Below are 13,384 nucleotides of genomic sequence, written 5' to 3'. Positions count from 1 at the left end.
CGGTGCTCTTTCCTGCCAAGGCAGGGGGTCGGACTAGATGATCTACCTAGGTCCCTTCCGACTCTAGCTACTATGATACTATGATACTATGACACTTTAAATGGGCGGGAGCTATACACTTTCTGAAAATCAGGTTCTTTTACAGATTCAAAAGATATTCAGAAGTGGATTATGTGAGTCAGTTTTTGAGTGTCTGGTTTAGCCTACTTAAAAGGGATTTTCCTTCTGAAAATCATGTTCCTTTACAAGGTCTCTAGTTGATTACCATAAAAACATCCAAAACCACTAATCACTTGATAAATCTTGGGCCCATCTAAGATGTGTTAGAAATGATGCATAAGTAACTCCAGGTTGCACTGAAAATTCACATGCCCTAGTACTTTAAAACCTGTCATTTTATATATATATATATATAAATATATATATATATTTTAACATTGTCGAGATAACAAAAGTCCCATCATTTGGGGGTTTGCTATTGAGGGTTGCAAAAAAAAAAGAGGCTTACTGCAAATCAGAAAGAAGAAAAGAATGGAAACAGGAGACTAACTTCCTACTCAGCTGTGGAGTTAACTTCGGAGGTCTCTGGGGTCTCTTGGTCTCTTGCAAGCCCTGCAGATGTTGCTGAAGCTGGAATCCTACAGCTCACGTCCTATTGTTGGGATCAGGAGACAGAGATTTGCACTGATGGAAATGAAAGGGAACAGATCTTGCAAAATCAAGAGGATCCTTCTTCTGTCAGGACATTCCCAGTGCAGTTTAGCTGCCCTACCATACCGAGAGCCTCAAGTCTCAGGCTGAGACTCTCAGCAGCTTCTCACCTGAGTTTTTGGAGGGATGAGCTCAGACAGATGCTTCATCTTTCCAAACTACAGGTATTTTCCATGTAAAGGTGCTGAAGGGTTTCCTCAGAGCTTTCAAGCTCAATCAGGGTGCTTGCACTCTTGGGACAAGGATCTGCAGCAGGCTGTGCACACAGGATGCAGGCACGTGATTGGACAGCTGCAACTCCAGGGCGGGAAGCCTGGAAAAAACAAGGGAGACTAGCTGGGGAGAGGGGAGCTGAAGTATGCGGAGAAGGGCTAGTTATTTAGTGTGTGGTCTGGTGTGGCGAGGACCACGGGAAAGCACTCCAGTGAGTGGTGGCTCCCAGCCCGTAGGCAGAGTGGGAGTAGACCAGACCTATTTGTACCCCAGGATCCCAAAAATGTGGACATGGCTGTGGGTAATGCCACCATCAGGGTTACATCCCAGTGCAAAGAGAAGTCTGCAACCAAGAAGAGAAACCACAGGAAAGATCCACAGTCTCCCATTTGCAAATATGACTGCAATGCCTAGGATGCTCATAAAGCTTAGACCCCTTTATGGAGTTCCTAGGCCGATTTAGTCCCGGATATAATGCAAAAGGATGAAGCCCAGCCTCTTTGCTTTACTAAAAGCCTGCATTCTGACCTGATTTTCCAAGCTTTTATTGTTAATCTGGAAACTTTTTGACAGAGATCCGAGCTTTCCATGCTGGACTACAATGCAAGTTTTCTTGAAATGTTTTACTTGGGTTAAAAAAGTTTCAGGAAGTTTAATAACTGTTTTTATTTCAACTGTTTTTAGTTAAAATATACCAGATGACCTTAGAGAAAGAGCCATCTATTTTGGTACAGAGGCAATTAGAAAAGTTCAAGATCAGACCTAGCCTGTCTTGATGGAGAAATAATTTACAATAACAATCCTGTTAGGCACATACAATCTAAATGTTATTGTTATATGACAGCAGCTTGACAAGGAAGAGCAAAGAAAACCATATTTATTCTAAAAAATATGCAGTCAATGCACATTCACCATGGCAGATTGGGTAAAGTGTAACGAGCAAACCATAGATTCTTATATTTCCTCTGTCACTAAAGGTTTTGGAAAAGTTGAGTATCTAGAAAGACAAAGTACAGGTGCCTCCCAACACCAGAGCAAGACTTGGCTGTGAGTACTTGAACTACCACTTTGCTTCCAAATAAAAATAATGCTGATTTTATCTGTGGGCTGTTATTCATATATGCCAAGGGCATGAACTAAAAAGAAACGGTGATCATTTTTTGCTAGAAAAAAGAAGCCTAGCGAATGTCACGGTGCCCTAATTACCTCCCAGCTTCACTCCTCAGGTATTTGCAGTTCTTTTCATAGAACCATAAGGCTGGAAGGGACCGCAGGGGTCATCAGGCCCAATCCCCAGATGACTCCTGAAGTCCCCCACTGGGTCATATCGCTGCCTCTTCCACTGGCATGGACGTTGGTTCTGCCACCGATAACACCCGCTCCCAAGCCGTAGCAAGCATTTGGGAGTTTGCAGGTTATCATGCCAATAAAGAAGTTGGTGCAGATTGAAACTATATTCTAAATGTAGCTTTATAGGCACATATAGAATCAGAGAGACCTAAGGGAGGAAGGGACCTCCATAGGTCAACTAGACCAACCGCCTGGGGGACCAGGCAGGGAAGGAGAAGCCTGCCAGTGCTGCTGCCCCAGGATGACCCCACTCTCCGTTCAGTCCAGGTGGAGCAGGACAGGAGCGCCCCTCACCCTCAGGATCGTGGGGACAGCAGAGTGGCAGCAGCAGCCAGGGGTGAAGGGAATGGATGGGAAGAGGGTGGAAAGGGAAGGGTGGGGGAGAGGATGAGCCTCTGAGCATAGAGAGGAAGAGAGGGAGGTAATTCTTGCCTTCTTTGGATACTTAAAGAAGTCCCTGGCTGCTGCTCCTGCCCCATGGGGTGGCCATGCCACTGCACCCCTCTCGATGCACCCCTGGGGGTGAGTAGGAGACTCTCGGAGTGGGGGCAGCGTGGTATAAAGCCATTGCTGCAATAAAGCAGGGCTGCCACTGATAATCTGTAAACTTTTTACTGACAACCAAACTTTTTTATTATGATTGGTTTTAAACCCCACATTTGAACCTTCCTTGTCACCGTCATCGAGGGCACAAGTAAAGCCGAGTAAAACACCATTAGGTGACTTAGGCACCTCAAACTGCATAAATGGCACCAATGCAACTCAGCAGGGAAGAGCTGTTATAACTACTTAATGGAGCTATACTAATAAGAGGCTGATGTGACAGAGCAGGGGACCAGGTGCTCCGTGTCTTCTCTGCTGACTCTTGAACGACAGATTTCCTGTGCTTTCTTTATCAGCTGTGGCCTGAATCAAACCCTGATCCATGGGGAAGTCTTGGCTGGCTCTGTTGCTGGTGAGAATGTGTTTCCTACCTATCTCTGTTTCTCTAAATGTAATGAAGAAACAAGAATCATAGTCAGATTTTTTTTTAAACCTCCCATTCAAATCTGGGCCTTCAGGCAAGCACCTGGAAAACTCTGGGGCAAAAGGATTTGCTCTAACCAAACCGATAAAGTATCTCTCTCATCCCTGAGCACCCTTTTCTTATGCGCTGTTCCCACTATGCCATGAACTGCTTTTCCAGCTCTGTCTGCCCCATGAGGTACAAAGAACAAATAGCTCCGGTGGAGAGGACACTGTCTAGTGGTACCCTCCAGCCTCGCAGCCCGTGGATCTCCAACCCAGCTGTTTCAAGCAGTTCACGCTCATTAGGCCCCTAAATCACCAAGTGTTTTGGTGCATTTTTTTATCCCTGTCTCATTCCCAATCTCATGAGTTGGCTAACAAGTGGCTTGATAAGAAAAAAAAAAAGGAGCAACGTGAAAGAATTATACATACATCCCCTATGAAAGAAACTATAGTGATGCCTTATGGATAGTTCCTTAAGGGAATTTTGGCTTGGCCAGAATTGGAGACTAGGCATTTATGAGCCCGAGAGAGCATGATTTAGGGTTTTGACAGCTCAATCTCTGAAACGTGGCAGCAGAGGGAGCCAGAACATCAAAGCAGAACAAATATCCAGGCCATCAAGCCCCAAGAAAGGTTTGGTAATATCTTTCATCAGACATGGGGTATCACACTCATCAGACCCTGCAGGCCAAATGAAGGGTATGGGTCCTACATCTGCGGGCGCACAGACTGGCTTTGTACACCTGATCCAGTGCCCAAGGCTGGTCCAGCTCCAGCATGCAGGGGAGCAAGGACCGGCCCCCACCGGTCCAGACCCACGGGCAGCACCGCGAGCCGGATCATAGGGCTCGATAGGACAGCTCTACCCCTGTACTCTGACACCCTGCGCTAGATCAAGTGTTTAGTTGAGAGAGATGTCAGAAAAACTTTCAGACACAAAATACCCTTCCTCAGGCCTGGGAAAGAAGCCGATACAACAGGCAGCTAGAGCTTGTCATCCTTTTGTATCAACCATATTTCCCAACTATACAGCCACGCAAAGAAAAGACGCTACCAAACAACTCCTGCATCTCACGTATTCCCTAGGCCATCTCGGCTACAACACTGCGACCTTCTGTCCAAGTCACCCGGAGACTAGTACAGCTTTCCCTGGCTGTTTGCGGGTGCTGCAGGTGCAAATTCACTCTTATGCAATGACCCTTTTTTATACCAAAAATTCATTATATGCCAAGTAAATTCACCCTTATGCGATCAGTGTGGCGGAAGCCCGCATTCAGCTGCTCTGTGCAGTGCATTGTGGGAGTGACATGCATCCAACTATAGTCTCCTGTGTGGATCTGTGCCCCTTGCTTGTTGTCTGCGACACGTGTTTCTGTAGCTGCCATCCCCACTATGGCTTCTAAGCATCCCACTAGCTTAACTCCTATCCCTCTCCCTGGTCCATCGGTGAAGCACAAGAGAACTTCACTAGCACCAGAGACAAAACTGGAGATTTGGAACCGTGCAGAAGGGCCACCCCGCGCTTGTGTGTCCTGCCTGCTGTTGGCGAGTACCAAAATTGTCTTGTCAAAGTGGTAGAAATGGGTCTGGGGGTCAGTACAGTCGAGGTCTTGGAACGTATCCCTATTTGAGACATTGTAAAGTGGGTTCCCTTTGTGTGAATTCGAGTTATGCGCCATTTTCCAGGAACGCAGGAGACGCATAAAGCGAGGGAAACCTGTACATTTTTCACTGCAGAAAAAAGAAAAGATTCCTGTGATTCTGTCCTTAAAAAAATATATCACGAAGAGGTGCTACACGCATTGAAGAACACTGCACGCAGCAAACACAGGGTTTCCATGATGTGAGGTTTCCCTGGCACTAAGCTGGGTCACACAAAATAGATGGTGCAAGCTAGGTGCTGCCTACAGAAACCCTCCAAAATTTCCTTGTGGGGCATAGCCTGTCAGGGAAAGCCCAACTTCTGCCCTTAGAAGCCTCCTACAGAAAATATTGCGGGAGGGGTGATGAGCTCTGTCGGGTTGATCTAGAAGTGTTTTATTTCTTTCCAAGTATTTTGGGTACACGTCCACACAGGTATTTAGGTGCCAATGTCTTATTTAGACATTGATTTTGATGGGAAGTTATGCTCCTAAATATCTTGGAGGAGTTGGATGTTTGTGGCTACACTGGTTAGGACAGATGGGAGATTTACAGCCTTGAATCCATATGTGACCTAGGCTTCTCGCCACTGCCCATGCCCGCTCCCTCCCACACAACGTGTCGCCACCTACCGTGTACCAGTTCTTCCCAGACATCCCCCCAGTAACAGGAGCGCTGCCTTCATGGGGTGAGTGCCTGTCCAGCAGGAATGTCAAACAGGCCAGCAGCTTTCAGAAAATAATTTTATGGGCCACTTTGCAGGGATGAAGTGACCTCTGCTGCTGCCGGGTTAGCTTTTGGTTGACTGTATATCAAGGCAGAAATATTTCCCTCAACAAACAAGTGTAGGATTGTGACAGAGCCCTTGTGTGCTTTGAGTTGTAAAAAAAAAATTTCCACTCCACTTCGCTCATAAAAAAAAATGGCAGAAGATAACCTGGTCTGGGCCCCTAACTCACATAGGTTTGCTGCCAGCCACTCCTTTTTTCTGGTGTTGCATCACTGGCTGCGGCATTCGGACCTGCCAGTCTCAGGTGACTGCAGGAATTGCATCCTCCTATCTGATAGCATAAGACAGCTGAAAATCACACCCCGTGCCCTCATTTTGAGGCATTCTTCAGCCTTCCCCTCCTTCACTCCTCTGAGCCGCATGGTCAATCACCTCGCTGGGGTTACCTTGCCCCTGGTTGTCTTTCCTGCTTGGTGCAGGGGGCTGGACCTGGTGATCTTTCCTTCCGGCCTTACAATCTATGAAATCTGTGCCCCAGGTTATTCTGGTTTGTCTGAGAATACAGCAGACCCCTGAGTTTCTATGTGCCATCAATGCCTAGGAGAGATGTGGATGAGGAGTGCTCACTGCCTGATCCACAAAAGGATCGCGTGGCCAGGTCCTACGTCACCTCTAAGGTGCGTGCACTTAGGTGCCACAGCTCCCACAAGCTGTCCCTTGGATTCGGCAAACAGAGCTCCAACACTTAGGTCTCCCCAAAGCAATCCCAGATTTGCTCAGTCACCAGCTAGGAGGCACCTACAGGTTCCTGCTCCTCCATGCAGGGCTGCAAGGAAAAGGCTGGGTGAAGTAGCCTCCTCACCTGAGCCAGAACATCCTAACTGACCAGAGCACCGCGTTCATTCGGGGACACAGTGCTACCCACGCAGGCTTGAGCGGTGCCGGTGGAGTTTCCCGTTATGGATTACACAGATGCACCCAGGGCCTGTTGCTGGCATGGTCTGGGTACCCTTCAGCGCCAGCCCAGCCCAAGTTTAGCTTCCAGAGAAGGTAAGCCCCTGGCACCTCAGAGTCTGATACCAGGCCTTCAGTGCCCTACAGCCCCCTCGAATGCGCTGCAGGCTCTGGAGCCAGATTCGATCTTTGCACTGCAGCCATGCGCTGTGCTGCAGGACCGTAATAGGGCAAGCAGATTTCTTGTAGGCAAGTGCGCAAGCGAAACCCTAACCAGAGTTTAAGTCAGCCTGCCTGTTTCTGAGACTCCCTGTCCTTCAGTCTAGCCTCTCCCTCATTGCTCACAGTCTCCTACACTAGAGCAGGGGTTGGAAACCCCTGGCACACGTGCCGAGCATGCCACCACCAGCCCCAGCTCCGGGTAGCTGCTGCCAACCACAGAGCCCCGGCTGCTCCCAGCAGGAGGCTGGGAAGCCCGGCAGAGCTGTTTGCAGCCTGCCTGCTGCAGCTTTGCAGAGCCCAGGCTGGCTACAAGCATCTGCTCGGGGCTCCAGAGCCCAATCATCAGCTCTGTGCCGGCGGGGGGCCTCAGGCCCCCCCACACCGTGTGCTCCGAGGCGCGCGTGCAGCTGTTTGCAGACTCCCGGCTGCGGTCAGCCCCAGCTCTGGGTAGCTGCTGCCAACTACAGAGCCCGGGCTGCTTGCAGCAGGGCTTGCAGCTGAGCCAGCCTGATCCGCACCCGCTCCAAGCCCAGCCCCACTACTGGGATGAGGCTGGCGCTGCCCCTTGCCAGGAGCGCTGCATCTTTGCGGGCCTAGCTGTGTGGAGTGGGTGGGTGGTTGGGCTGGTGGGCAGACTCTGAGCCGGGGCCTCAGCTGGCCGCACTGCAGCCGGGGCCTGGCTCCCCAGGGAAGCAAAGGGGCTCTGGCAGGCCCAGGACGTTGTTGGGTCAGACTTTGTCCAGTGGCTCAGCGGCCTGGCTCAGTGCACCCACGCATCTGGTTGTGTGTGTTTGTCTGCCTCTGGCTCTGTCTGTCTGTGTGTGCACACGTGTCTGGTTTTGGATGTGTGTGTGCATGTGTCTGCTCTGGGTCTCTGTGTTTGTGCACTTGTGGTTCTGTGTGCGTGTGTATGTGTATGTGCCTGGTTCTCTCTCTGCTCTCCTTTCTCTTCCTCTCTCTCCTCTTTCTCTTATTTCTCTTTTTCTTCCTCTCTCACTGCAACATGCTTAACAAAAAAAGTACACAACAACAAATGCAACATTTATGATTATTAAATATACTAATATGCACTGCATCCTGCCATGTCCCATTCGCCCCCCCCCATTTTTTTTTTCTGGCATGCCTGCACTCTGGCACCTTCCAAGGTAAACACTGTGGCTTTTTCGGCACTCTGGCCAAAAAATGTTGCCTACCCCTGCACTACAGCTCCCCAGAAGTGGAGGGAAAGCTGAATCTAGTGGTGCTCACATCCAGTGGTGGTCTTTGTATGCAGGTTGCTCCATTGTCTTCTGGATCACCCATTCTCTAGCATCTGATGAAGTATCTAGCATCTGATAAAGTGAGCTCCAGCTCATAAAATGTATGTACTCTGATTTATTTAGTCCATAAGATGCATCTCTACACTGCCTTCTGCCATTCTCTAGCAGACAGCACCATTATGGGCAGAGTCATTTTAACCCATCCTTTCCCAGTGAGCAGCGGCTCAGAGTAACGGAGGCATGCAGGATACTCACAGAAACTTTATAAAGTACTTACCATAGAAACATTACTATACAGAATCACACTTACCATCAGACCAGTGACCTAGATGCTAGTACACTTGCCCTGCACACAGGAGACCTGGGTTCGCCACACTGAGGAAGTCCATACGTACTCATGTCTTCCTCTTCCTAGTAGAGTTTTTTTAACCCTTGGGCCTGGGTAAGTGGGCTCATCTTCCACGCCTTGTCACTGAAGCAGCCAAGCAGACAAGATTCATGGGGTTAGACAGCTCATGAATTCTGGATTCTGGTCCCTGCTAATGGTTTACTTGTCCATTTTACACTAGACAGCCTTGGGTTAAACAGCAGAAATAACTCTAGCAGCAGGGCCAAAAACCCAGGACTCCCCTCACAGTGAGGTAGTCCTCACCCACATCCTAGGCAAAGGCTTTTGACATTAGCCTACAGGGCAAAGAAGCTGCAACCCTATCCACAGTCTGAGCAAATCTAGGTTGCAACATAGTGTAGGCAGGCATGATATCTTTTATTAGACCAACTCAAATAGTTGGAAAAATTCTTCTTAGCAAGCTTTCAGGCACAAACACTTTTTGTCAAACTGGGGAAGCATCTGCAGATGGCCTGTGCTCTTCCTGGTTGGAGCAGCCAGAGGCCAGTATGCACTGCAAGAAAGCCAGTCGGTTAAAATGTAAATTGAGGTGGTCGGAGGTGAGAAGCAGGGGAGGTGGGGAAGGAGGAATGAAAGTGGCTGTAGTCAAAGGATGAGAGACAGGAGGGTGAGGGGGAAGGGAATGAGAATAATTGGTAAAAAGTGGAGGTTTTACTTGGGGAGTCAGATGTTAGGCATGTTATATTGTGTCATAAGTCCAATGTATATACTTAGTCCATGATTTATTGTATCTAGCTGGTTGATGAATTGAAGTTTGTAGGCCTGTCTGTGGAAAGTATTTTGTAAATTCCCTTTGAAGATTAGAACTGAGAGGTTGGAGAGACAGTGGTTTTCTTCTGAGAAATGTAAGGTGCCTTGGACATTGGTCAGAACATCTAGCAGCCCTCTTTAGGTGCCTAACTCCAAAATTTAGATCTTCAAAACTCCTGTTCAGCATCCACCTTCACCAAGAGATGGTGAAATCCCATACACAGAATCATAGAAAATTAGGATTGGAAAGGACATCAAGAGGTCATCTAGTCCAACACACAGCTCAAAGCAGATTGGGGCTGTCACCACCCCATGATCCAGGCCCTGGTCCCAGCTGCTCAGCTCACTCCCAGATGCTCCTCCCTGCCCGCCTACAGACCCATCCCATCCAGCCAGCCGAGTGCACCCTGCCTGCGAGGGTCCCAGTCCCATCTCCATGAAAACCCACCCACCAGCCCCATCTAGTGCCCCCAGCAGTGGGTGTGGACAGGCCTGGGGCTGGATAGGATCAATTGCTCCTCCTCCCTCCCCCCCGCCCCGTAGCAGACCAGGTCAGCACACCCCCACCACCACCATGCCAAGCCGTGTCAGCCCCACCCCTCCGGCCAGCAACAACTCACCGAAACTCCTTAAGTGGCCCACCAGCCCACATAATTGCCCACCTCTGATCTAAACCTTCTTGGGCTGCACAGGCCAGTCATTCCTCCACCCACCTCGCCCCTTGGAACTGGTCCAGCAGGCACTCTCAGGAAGTACCTTTCAAGTCACTGAGTAGCAAGAGAGGGGAACTGGTGCCCCTACTTTTTACCCAGCAGTCCAGAGCTTTTCCCCAGAGCATTCAGCCAGGATGTGGGAAATCCAGTCAATTCCTTTCTCTCCAGTGGAGAAACTTGAACTTGTGAGTCCCCTGTCAGGAAAGTGCTCTTCGTCACCAATCTTGAGATGAGGAGTCCTTTCTGTAGGAGCTGTTCCACTTTGCACATCTGGATTAAATTTTCTTAGGGAAAGGGAGAGAGAGAGAGCTTCACTAATCTAGGAATTAGGGCCTTGACCTGAAAGAGCTGAGAAGTAGACTCCAAACCCAGGTCCAATAGAATAGATTCAACAGGAGTAAGGGAGAGACCCACCCCCAGAACAGGGTGTGGGTGATGAAGGGCATTTACTTCCCTGGGAAGTGAAACATGTGAGTTCAAGTTGCCTTGGGGAGTAGGAGTTTCTCCAGGAGCTGTTTACATCATGCATTCAGTGACTGTTTCATGTCAAATGCATAACCTGTCCTTGGAGAAGGGTACTGAGCCTTGGAGAAGGGTCCTCGTGCCCAGCTGAGGGACCTAAGCTCTGGCAAAATGAATGGAGGCTCTTCTGGACAATACAGCAGGTGCAACCAGAGGAAGATGAAGGGATGTGTCCCCCAGCGGCCACCCCACCACGTCAGAAGAGCCTGCAGGCTGGTGATTAGGGCACTCTTCTGGAAGGTGGAAAATAATGACTTGAAGCTCCTCAGGATAAGGAGAGCCTCCAGCCCAGGTGTCCCCCTTCCTTTGTGACTGCTCTAATCACTGTTGGATAAAGGCCGTGGGGAAAATGTGTTTTAAAAGAAAAGCAAAGCCCACCTCTCAACTCCATTTGCAAAAGAATGACTTAACTGCTGCAGTCCAGTGGAGGGTTACAAGCTGCATCCTCATTAGATAGAGGTGCCTCCCTGCAGTCCTGAGTCAGGTACCTGAGTTCCCATGAGTAGTGAGTTTAAGCCACACCCTCCTCTTCTTCATTTCCCATTGGATAGTTTAGGCAGCCCCTTGGGCAGGGCTCTAACTTTTGTGCATCCCACTCCAGATTCCCAACTGGGCTGGCTATGGAGCATAGGCACCTCATTCAGGGCTGTGGAGTCCATCCTAGGAACCAGGCACCTAAACATGAGACATTGCAATGCTGAGAACTGAGGCAGCAGCTCTCTGTGGCTCTAGCACTAAGACATTCCTGCATCAAGCTTAGCACTTCTGCTTGAGTGAAACCTTATCATTTTGCAAGCCATGCAGTCTTGCTTTCCGGACTCCATGTGGCATGAGGAGAATCCTTCGGCATGTTCTTCCAGTGGCTAATTGCCTTTATTTTGAGCCTGTTATCTGGTATGAATGTACTAAGTTCAGCTCACGGGATCTCATTATCCCTTTGCCCTCTACATGGATGAGCAGCCTATTATCAGAAATCCATGTATTGCTGAACGGCAATCAGGTTACCTATTAACTTCCTCTTTGACAAGCTGAAGAGTGGGTCACTATAACATGTATTCTCCTGAACTTGAATCCAAGCTGTTGCTCTTTTCCACTTTGCCAAGATCTTCTTTAAAACGTGAATGCCACAACTGGCCACAGCAATAAATGACCATCTGTTGAAAGCACAAAGGGATTGTAGGGCCAGGTCCTATTGAGCCCAATATCAACTGGGCTCCTTAGATTAGGGTCTGGATGACCTCCACTAGAATAGCCCTGAACATGTTGTAGAAAAGTGCCTTTCCTCCTGGTTTTGCTCTCAAAACCCCCAGCTTTCAGTGTCCTCTGATGGTAGTCTATGGGATTGGGAAAGCAGAGCTGGGGAATAGGGTTGTAGCATTACTGGACTCCCCCCAGGCCTATCTGCATGCAGTGCCCAGTGGGTCCTAGGCAGTGCAAATATCAGAGTAATAAAGAAGCTATGTGTATGCACCACATTAGCTGAACAGACCCAAAATGTGAGGAGGGCAAAAGCGGCTACAAGTCCAGCTTTCAAGACACGTCCTGGCTTCGTGGAATCACGAGAAAGCTCTGTGTATACAAAATTCATCCGCCTAAATCCCAGTTAAACTTTCCCCTTCCGGTAAGTCATAACTAAAGAAGGTAAATAACAGCAAGATCAAAATAGCCTCCTAGGGTAACAGCTGCTTATCTTGCATACCATATACTATGGGACATTAGAGTTTGGCTGGGTCCCAGAGGGTGGCTGGCACCTGTGAGATTCATGGCAAATTACCAGGATGTCAGAGACCCAGCACAGACTCTTGCTACCCTGGGCCAGCTCGGAAGAAAGTGAATGCCCTCGAAAAGGTCTTCTTCAGAATACACTCCGTGCAATAATTATTTAGTCCATAAGATGTATCTCTACCCTGCCTTCTGCCATTCTCTAGTAGACAGCACCATTATGGGCAGAGTCATTTTAACCCATCCTTTCCTAGCTCAGTGTTTAGCTAGTGCAGGGATGGGGACCTTAATGGACTTCAGTTAATGCAGAGCCTGAGTCCGTATGTTCACAAAAACCTAACGAGGTCTACTTCAATTCCCAACTCTTTGTCTCCCAGCTGAAACCACAGGGGAAATCTCCTGGCCTGTGGTCCTCACACTAGTCTCTGAAGGCCTTAACTGATATCAAACTGTGTTTTAAGTCCATGTAGAAAATAGCTAAGGTCACGGGGTTTCCTCTGCCCTTTCTCAAACTGTCCACCCTTCCAAGACTCCCCCTCCGTACCTTCTCTCTGCCTGTCACAACTACGCAGGTTTGCCTTATAAACTTCTCAAATATGCCAGAATTGTATCATGCCAGATTCTTCCCACAGTCCAGGGGGCCCAGGTAGAGAAAAATAACTTGAATTTCTTAAGTAACTGGTTAAAAAACTTGAATTTCTTAAGTAACTGGTTAAAAAACTGGTCATGAGAGAGCCCCCAGAGCAGAAGTTCAGCTTGTTAAGATTGCTGCAGAGTAGCTAAGATGAGCCCCACTCACTTCCAGACAGCCTCAGGATTTGAGCATAGGGGCTAGGGTCAAATCCAGACCCAAATATTGTTAGGAAGCAAGGTCCAGCCTCTGGAGCCTTCTCAGTTTCTAGGGGGTGTAGTTGGTCCCCCCCTTCTGTTAAGAAACCCTCCACCTCAACATGTCGTGTGATGCTTTCGGTGGGTGGTCATTTATTTCCTGGACGCAGCGTTATCACAGGCATGCCCAGCTCAGACTCACGGAGAACCCCCTTCTATGGCTTAAATGGCAAAGTTTTAACAATTAAGTGACCCGGGGAGGGGGAAATAGGTTTAATGGAAACAAAGAAAAGCAGGAAGAAAGATGGCATTTGGCAAGACATTTGGCAAGCAACCAAGGACAAAGCCG

Source organism: Crocodylus porosus, unplaced genomic scaffold (genome assembly GCF_001723895.1).
Source record: "Crocodylus porosus isolate Cpor-Errol unplaced genomic scaffold, CroPor_comp1, whole genome shotgun sequence".
NCBI lineage: Eukaryota > Metazoa > Chordata > Crocodylia > Crocodylidae > Crocodylus > Crocodylus porosus.
The sequence above is the reverse complement of the archived record's forward strand: the minus strand, read 5'-3'. Positions refer to the sequence as shown.